The 9,603-nt window shown below is 42.4% G+C and overlaps 3 non-coding genes across 3 annotated transcripts; all 3 read right to left on the reverse strand.

The window, feature by feature from the left end:
* Positions 1-168: 168 nt before the first annotated feature.
* Positions 169-256, reverse strand: trnay-gua (transfer RNA tyrosine (anticodon GUA)). Its single transcript is given in 2 exon segments — positions 169-204; positions 220-256. It is a non-coding gene; the product is annotated as a tRNA-Tyr (tRNA).
* A 601-nt stretch (positions 257-857) lies between these two features.
* Positions 858-945, reverse strand: trnay-gua (transfer RNA tyrosine (anticodon GUA)). The gene is given in 2 exon segments: positions 858-893; positions 909-945. It is a non-coding gene; the product is annotated as a tRNA-Tyr (tRNA).
* A 1,273-nt stretch (positions 946-2,218) lies between these two features.
* On the reverse strand, positions 2,219-2,306 carry trnay-gua (transfer RNA tyrosine (anticodon GUA)). The gene is given in 2 exon segments: positions 2,219-2,254; positions 2,270-2,306. It is a non-coding gene; the product is annotated as a tRNA-Tyr (tRNA).
* Between the last annotated feature and the right edge of the window lie 7,297 nt (positions 2,307-9,603).

The following is a 9,603-nucleotide window of genomic DNA, read 5'->3' on the forward strand; positions in this document are numbered from 1 at the left end:
AAGGATTGCTGCACTGAGCACCTACAGTCATCCACTCTACCAACTTTCCTACGGAAGATCAAGAAATGATGAATTTGGCAATCTCAGGGAAAGATAATGTGTTTGTCATTTGCAAGTCAAAGTTCACGGCTGTCAAAAAATTGGGGCAATCCACAAGAAGACTTACACTCCTTTGAGCCGGATTTGAACCAGCGACCTAAGGATTGCTGTAATTAGCACCTACAGTCCTCCGCACTACCAACTGAGCTATCAAAGGTCGACGAGTATGTTGCAACGCCATCACATAGATGGTAATAAGTTCTGCTGATGGATATGAGCCATTTTAAAAGTTAAACTTCTTAGTTTGGTGGTTTCATGGAGATGCCAGGGATTGAAGCCGGGTCCTCATACATTCAAAGCGTGCGCTCTTCTGCTGAGCTACATCCCCTTAGAATGCCAGTAGTTGCATTTAGGGATAGAGAAAATGTGAGCCTAGGGTAAAGGATGCTGTTTAGGCCCGACACTGCTGAAGGTTTTTCCCTCTCCCTGGTGGTCTAGTGACAAGGATTTGGAGCTTTCGCTGTTTTGTCCCGTGTTTTATTCCCGATCAGGGAAAGAATTGCTTTTGGGGAAAAACCTGGCAAACGTCAAAAAGTCGGCACAAACGCAGAAAAAGATATCGTCCTTTGAGATAGTGTGAGCCAGTGACATAATAATTGTTGGAATTTCACGTACACTCCGCCGCTCTACCAGCTGTCCTATGGAAGATCAACAAATGAAGAATTCGGCGCTCTCAGGGAAAGATAATATATTACTCAATCGCAAGTAAAAGTTCACGGCTGTCAAAAAATTGGTGCAATCCACAAGAAAATGTGCACTACTTTGAGCCGGATTTGAACCAGCTACCTAAGGATTGCTGCAATTAGCACCTACAGTCCTCCGCTCTACCAACTGAGCTATCAAAGTTCAACGACTAAATTGCAACGCCATCACCTAGATGGTCAAAAGTTCCGCTGATGGATATGAGCCCTTTTAAAAGTTAAACTTCTTAGTTTGGTGGTTTCATGGAGATGACAGGGATTGAAGCCGGGTCCTCATACATGCAAAGCATGCGCTCTTCTGCTGAGCTACATCCCCTTAGAATGCCAGTAGTTGCATTTGGGGATAGAGAAAATGTGAGCCGAGGGTAAAGAATGCTGTTTCGGTCCGACACTGCTGAAGGCTTTTCCCTCTCCCTGGTGGTCTAGTGACAAGGATTTGGAGCTTTCGCTGTTGTCTCCCGTGTTTGATTCCCGGTCAGGGAAATAATTGCTTTTGGGGAAAAATTTGGCAAACGTCAAAAAGTCGGCACAAACGCAGATAAAGTTATCCTCCTTCGAGATAGTGTGAGCCAGTGACATAAGGATTGTTGCAATTTTACGTACACTCCGCCGCTCTACCAGCTGTCCTATGGAAGATCAACAAATGAAGAATTCGGCGCTCTCAGGGAAAGATAATATGTTACTCAATCGCAAGTCAAAGTTCCCTAGCTGTCAAAAAATTGGGGCAATCCACAAGAAAATGTACACTCCTTTGAACCAGCGACCTTAGGATTGCTGCAATTAGCACCTACAGTCCTCCCCTCTACCAACTGAGATATCAAAGGTCGACGACTATATTGCAACGCCATCACCTAGATGGTCATAAGTTCCGATGATGGATATGAGCCCTTTTAAGAGATAAACTTCTAAGTTTGGTGGATTCATGGAGATGCCAGGGATTGAAGCCGGGTCCTCATACATGCAAAGCATACACTCTTCTGCAGAGCTACATCCCCTTAGTTGCATTTGCGGATAGAGAAAATGTGAGCAGAGGGTAAAGAATGCTGTTTAAGGCCCGACACTGCTGAAGGTTTTTCCCTGTCCCTGGTCGTCTAGTAACAAGGATTTCGAGCTTTCGCTGTTGTGTCCCGTGTTTGATTCCCGGTCAGGGAAAAAATTGCTTTTGGGGAAAAACTTGGCAAACGTCAAAAAGTCGGCACAAACGCAGAAAAAGTTATCCTCCTTTGAGATAGTGTGAGCCAGTGACATAAGGATTGTTGCAATTTCACGTACACTCCACCGCTCTACCACCTGTCCTATGGAAGATCAACAAGTGAAGAATTCGGCGCTCTCAGGGAAAGATAATATGTTAGTCAATCTCAAGTCAAAGTTTTTGTCTGCTGACAAAAAAATGGGGCAATGCACAAGAAAATGTAAACTCCTTTGAGACGGATTTGAACCAGCGACCTAAGGATTGCTGCAATTAACACCTACAGTCCTCCGCTCTACCAACTGAGCTATCAAAGGTCGACGAGTAAATTGTAACGCCATCACCTAGATGGTCACAAGTTCCGCTGATGGATATGAGCCCTTTTAAAAGTTAAACTTCTTAGTTTGGTGGTTTCATGGAGATGCCAGGGATTGAAGCCGGGTCCTCATACATGCAAACCATCCCACCTGGCCGACATCCAGTGAAATTGCAGAGCGCCAATTTCAAAAACAGAAATATTTATTATAAAAATTAATAAAACATACGTGTTATACATCGGTTTAAAGATTAACTTCTTGCTAATCCAACCACGGTGTCAGATTTCAAAAAGACTTCACGGCGAAAGCAAACCATGCGATTTTCTGAGAACAATGCCCAGCAGACAATTCATTACAAACAGTAACCAGACAAGTAGAGGAGTAACAAAGTCAGAAATAGCTATAAAATTAATCACTAACCTTTGATGATCTTCATATGGTTACACTCACAAGACTCCCAGTTACCCAATGAATGTTTGTTTTGTTCGATAAAGTCCCTCTTTATATCCAAAAACGTCCATTTTGTTAGTGCGTTTTGTTCAGTAATCCACTGTCTCAAACAACATCCGGTGAAATTGTAGAGCGTGAAACTCAACAAAACAGAAACTCTCATAATAAACATACATAAAAGATACAAATGTTATACACCAGCTTAAAGAAACTTCTTGTTAATCCAACCGCTGTGTCAGATTTCAAAAACACTTTACGGCGAAAGCAAACCATGCGATTTTCTGAGAACAGTGCCCAGCAGACAAATCATTACAAACAGTAACCAGCCAAGTAGAGGAGTAACAAAAGTCAGAAATAGCAATAAAATGTATCACTTACCTTTGATGATCTTCATATGGTTGCACGCCCAAGACTCCATGTTACACAATAAATGTTCGTTTTGCTCGATAAAGTCCCTCTTTATATTGAAAAACCTCTGTTTTGTTGGTGCGTTTTGTTCAGTAATCCATTGGAACAAAGCGCGGTCACAACAGACAGACGAAAAATCTAAAAAGTACCATAAAAGTTTGTAGAAACATTTCAAACAATGTTTATAATCAATCCTCAGGTTGTTTTTATCATAAATAATCGATCATATTTCAACCGGACAATAGCTTCGTCAATAGAAAAGGAAAAACAAGAAAGGCACACTCCCGGTCACAAAAAAAAGCCTGAAACAATACCTAAAGACTGGCCACATGTAGTGGAAGCCATAGGGATCGTGAACTGGGTCATAAGTCTTTGTATGGTGGATAGGCTTTCAACGGAAAAACAGCCATTTCAAAATAATAGCACTTCCTGGATGGATTTTCCTCAGGTTTTCACCTGCCATATCAGTTCTGTTATACTCACAGACATTATTTTAACAGTTTTGGAAGTTTTAGAGTGTTTCTATCCAAATCTACCAATTATATGCATATCCTAGCTTCAGGGCATGAGTAGCAGGCAGTTTACTTTGGGCATGCTTTTCATCCAAAATTCCAAATGCTGCCCCCTACCCTAGTGAAGTTAACCACTTCTGGTTGCTCCAGGAAGCTTAGAATCAACACAGGTAGACCTCACAGTAGCCTGATGGATTGTTATAGAAGACAGGTTCATAAGGCATTCATAACGCACATAGGCTTCAGGTTGAAGTTAGGGCAGCGTATTTCTATGGGGAGAGATGTCATTGTAAACTGTTAGATGAAAACACCCTGTTTTCACTGTTAAGGGTTAATTCCACAAGGTCAAGGTTAGGCTTGCACAGATCGGGAGGACCTTAGGAATGTTCCTGTGGTTGAATTGTCCTTTTAACCTTAATGGTTCTACCGCTGTCACTCAAAAGCACCTGAAATTTAGGCCAGGCATAATTTTGGGCATACTTTTTTGCACGTTCCCTGCAGTCAGACAGAGCGAGCTACGGTCAAGTGGGGGATCTCCTTGAACTCGGCACGGAATAAAGACTACGGTGATGCCATCAGTCAATAAGATATAATTTTGACACCAAACTGATACAAACTGACACCAAATCCACTTTGTCCAACTCGTTTAGAAGCCAACTATCACATATTTCAGAGCAGAGCCCAAAATTCACAGCGCCTTCTGTTTAAACCATAAGAAATACTACGGGGTCCCTGAAAGAGCTATTGGACAGAAACTTTAGGGTCAGTCTCTAAGGGCCAAGGCGGTTCCAATGCACCTAGTCTTCCGCTAGTGGAACGCCTCACCAATATCCAATGGTAGAGCATGGCGCGAAGTACAAAAAAACTTAAAAATGCTATAACTTCAATTTCTCAAACATATGACTATTTTACACCATTTGAAAGATAAGACTCTCGTTAATCCAACCACATTGTCCGATTTCAAAAAGGCTTTACAGCAAAAGCAAAAAATTAGATTATGTTAGTACCCAGCCAAAAATAATCACACAGCCATTTTCAAAGCAAGCATATATGTCACAAAAACCCAAAACACAGCTAAATGCAGCACTAACTAACCTTTGATGATCTTCATCAGATGACACTCCTAGAACATTATGTTATACAATACATGCATGTTTTGTTCAATCAAGTTCATATTTATATCAAAAAACTGCTTTTTACATTAGCATGTGATGTTCAGAACTAGCATTCCCACCCAAAACTTCGGGTGAATTTACTAAATGAATCATCATAAACGTTGACAAAAAACATAACAATTATTTTAAGAATTATAGATACAGCACTCCTTTATGCAATCGCTATGTCAGATTTTAAAATAGCTTTTCGGCGAAAGCACATTTTGCAATATTCTGAGTACATAGCTCAGCCATCACAGGCTAGCTATTCAGACACCTGCCAACTTCGGGGCTCACTAAACTCAGAATTACTATTAGAAAAATTGTATTACCTTTGCTGTTCTTCGTCAGAATGCACTCCCAGGACTGCTACCTCCACAACAAATGTTGTTTTTGTTCCAAATAATCCATAGTTATGTCCAAATACCCCCGTTTTGTTCGCGCGTTCAGGTCACTATCCAAAGGGTAACGCGCGGGCGCATTTCCAGACAAAAAAATTCTAAATGTTCCATTACCGTACTTAGAAGCATGTCAAACGCTGTTTAAAATCAATTTTATGCGATTTTTCTCGTAAAATAGCGATAATATTCCAACCGGACAATGTTGTATTCATTCAAAGAGGAAAAGAAAAAATGGCGTGATCTCGTGAACGCGCATCTCCAATCTCTCTGTCACCAGACAGTCCACTGACAAACTGTGCTCCTGTTATCTGACCAGAGACAGGAGATGCCTCAATCCGGTTTCTGAAGGTTTTACAGAGCAAATGGAAGCCTTAGAAAGTGTCACGTAACAGCTCAGATACTGTAGTTTCGATAGAGATGCAACAGAAGGACTACAATTTCTCAGACAGGCCACTTCCTGCTTGGAACCTTCTCAGGTTTTTGCCTGCCATATGAGTTCTGTTTTACTCACAGACACCATTCAAACAGTTTTAGAAACTTTTGAGTGTTTTCTATCCAAATCTACTAATTATATGCATATTCTAGTTTCTGGGCAAGAGTAGTAACCAGATTAAATCAGGTACTTTTTTTTCATCCGGCCGTGAAAATACTGCCCCCTATCCACAACAGGTTAAACAACACATTTCTTTAACCATCACCAATTGTACATTGTATAATTTCTCATAAATAATGATAGATAAATGGCTGGCTTTTTTTTCCTGACACCGTAGATTCATGTACTTTGAAGTGAAGTGGTCAAATTAGCGCTCTATTATCGTTTTTGACTTTTAATCCCAGAAAATGGACCTTAACTCAAAAAGTATTGAGGCATTGATGCCATCTTGTTTCTGGGCTAAAAGTCCATGCTCACCGCGTTTCGTCTTCAAAGTCTTTTCCATTTAGGAGAAATGGCCAATTCACTTTGGTGATGTTTTATCCATTTGCAGTAAGCAGCCTGTCGCCATCTGGCGGAATTTTCCTGAAATGCAGAAAATTACAAAAATGTGAAAATGTTATTAAACGGAAACCAAATGTCCGAGAGACTTCATTTGATGACATCCTGGAAGATCTGGCCCTGGGGCACGACCTGAGGTCGTCAGTTTATTTTAAAAACATTTTGACGTTTGCCTAGTGTTTTACCAAAAGTATTCCATTCCCTAACCGGGAATTGAACCCTGGCTGCGGAGGTGAGACCGCCAAATAATGAGCACCATGAAGAGATCAAAAACCTTTAGCTGTCAGGGTGCTAAACATCATTCTTTACCCTCACTTTTTCTCTATCCTCAAATGCAACTACTAGCATTCTAAGGGGATGTAGCTCAGCAGAAGAGCGCATGCTTTGCATATATGAGGACCCGGGTTCAATCCCCGTCATCTCCATGAAACCACCAAACTAAGCAGATTATATTTTAAAAGGGAACATATGCATCAGCAGAACTTCTGAGCATCTAGTTGATGGCTTTAAGAAACACTTGTCAACCTTTCATATCTCAGTTGGCTGAGTGGAGCACTGTAGGTGAAATTACTGCAATCTGAAGGTTGCTCGTTCAAATCCTTCTTGAAGGAGGCAATTTTTTCTTGTTGCTTGCGGTTAACTTTTTGACAGCAGTGCACTTTGACTTGACTAACAGATTGTCTATCCCTGAGAGCTCCGAATTCTTCACTTGTTGACCTTCCATAGGACAGTTGGTAGAGCGGCGGAGTCTACGTGAGTGCACTAGGGAATATGGTGCCATTTGTAACGTATCCCTCGTTTGACTGGAAGCTTTATAACATGCAATGAGACACAAACAGACAGGTGACTCGTGCCGTGTTCTCCAAATTAAATGAACCATTTTTTTGATCAAGCTATCAACTAGTCTTGAGGGTATAGAATCCCAGCTGCTGCTCGCTAGATAAAGCATAAAACTTGGAGGTCGATGATAACAAGCATGGAGACACTAACAGGGAGAGTGACTCACTTCTTGTTTTGTTCCAACGTTGTAGATACACTTGTTACTACGTTGCCTTGAAAAGCTCATCTTGAAAAGGAAATTCCGGCACAAATATCTCCCTCTATTTTTAACGGTTATACAATGAGTCAGCCGATCAACGACACAATGGTGAAGTTAGGAAGTAGTGATGTCAACTCTTATTGAAAGCAAGGCTGAATTGGTATTGAGAGGAACCTTTGGAATCGTCAGGTAGTGTAGAATGTCGTGGCGTTCCGAGTGTTCTATAGTTCCGCTACAACTTGTTAGTTCTACGGTGGCATCACTGAAGATGTGCTGTGCTGTGCTGTGCTGTGCTGTGCTGTACTGTGCTGTGCGTTCATGTGTTTCAACCTCAGCTTACCCTAGCATCATGATTAACGCTTCAGGGAGACAAAACACCACAAAACTGAAGGAGAGAGGATAATACACACACACACACACACACACACACACACACACACACACACACACACACACACACACACACACACACACACACACACACATACACACACACACACACACACACACACACACACACATTTACCGTACAGACAATCATACCCATACACTATGTACAAAACACAGTGGGTGGTCAGAGGTCACATGTCAGGTGTATATTTGCACGTGTGTGTGTGTGTGTGTGTGTGTGTGTGTGTGTGTGTGTGTGTGCGTGTGTGGGCATTCACGCATACACCTGTGTGTGTGTGTGGTTATGTTTGTGTGTTTGGGGTGTGTTTGGGGTGTCTCTGATAGCAATGTTAATGTTGTCAGATTGAGTAGCTCTGTTTTACACGAGGTCAAGCAAAAATTCACTTGAATTTTACACACACACACACACACATACACACACACATACACACACACACACACACACACACACACACACATTTACCGTACAGACAATCATACCCATACACTATGTACAAAACACAGTGGGTGGTCAGAGGTCACATGTCAGGTGTATATTTGCACGTGTGTGTGTGTGTGTGTGTGTGTGTGTGTGTGTGTGTGTGTGCGTGTGTGGGCATTCACGCATACACCTGTGTGTGTGTGTGGTTATGTTTGTGTGTTTGGGGTGTGTTTGGGGTGTCTCTGATAGCAATGTTAATGTTGTCAGATTGAGTAGCTCTGTTTTACACGAGGTCAAGCTAAAATTCACTTGAACAGTGCTCCGCTCCATATCTCAACGGCTGGCAGCAGAAACCACTAAAATATTCAAAGGCCACTTCATGTTCTCATGTGGACAGTAATGGTAAGCACATGTGGCATACATTGCAAGGATTCAGTGGTTGGATCGCTTCATCGTGAACAGAGCAACTATTTTCTTCATTCCGTTCCACTGTTCCGACCAGCACGATGTTACTAGGTTGAACCGGTTCGAAACACGAAATAGTTTATATTGTTCCTTTCAATTCCTTTTCTAACCTTCTGAAATCTACATAGTAATACTATTAGCTCCTTAAATTACTCCACCATACAGTGCAGATCAAGCAGCTTGCTAAAAATGTGAAAGGTTTTCTATAATTTTTGTTGTTTTTGAAAGTAGAAATGGGTACCCAAAATTGATGTACAATTGTGTACCGTGTCATCCATTCTGTATGATGAGTTACAAGTTGCACAAAAAACTATTCTCTCGCCCCCTCATCACATCACCAAGCCAGCCCTCTCTCTCTCCCTCCTCTCTCCCTCTCATTCCTTCCTTCATTCCTTCTCCCTCTCTCCCTCTCCCTCTCTCTCTCTCTCCCTCTCTCTCCTTCCTTCATTCCTTCTCCTCTCTCTCTCTCTCTCTCTCCTCTCTCTCCTTCCTTCATTCCTTCTCTCCCTCTCTCTCCTTCCTTCATTCCTTCTCTCTCTCTCTCATTCCTTCCTTCATTCCTTCTCCCTCTCTCTCTCTCTCCTCTCTCCCTCTCTCTCCTTCCTTCATTCCTTCTCCTCCCTCTCCTCTCTCTCTCTCTCTCCTCTCTCTCCCTCTCTCTCCTCTCTCTCCTTCCTTCATTCCTTCTCTCCCTCTCCCTCTCTCTCTCTCCCTCTCTCTCCTTCCTTCATTCCTTCTCTCCCTCTCCCTCTCTCTCTCTCTCCCTCTCTCCTTCATTCCTTCTCTCCCTCTCTCTCTCTCTCTCCTCTCCCTCTCTCCTTCCTTCATTCCTTCTCTCCCTCTCCCTCTCTCTCTCTCCCTCTCTCTCCTTCCTTCATTCCTTCTCTCCCTCTCTCCTCTCTCTCTCTCCCTCTCTCTCTCCTTCCTTCATTCCTTCTCTCCCTCTCTCTCTCTCCCTCTCTCTCCTTCCTTCATTCCTTCTCTCCCTCTCCCTCTCTCTCCCTCTCTCTCCTTCCTTCATTCCTTCTCTCCCTCTCCCTCT

This window comes from Salmo trutta, chromosome 34 (genome assembly GCF_901001165.1).
Source record: "Salmo trutta chromosome 34, fSalTru1.1, whole genome shotgun sequence".
In the NCBI taxonomy this organism is placed as follows: domain Eukaryota; kingdom Metazoa; phylum Chordata; class Actinopteri; order Salmoniformes; family Salmonidae; genus Salmo; species Salmo trutta.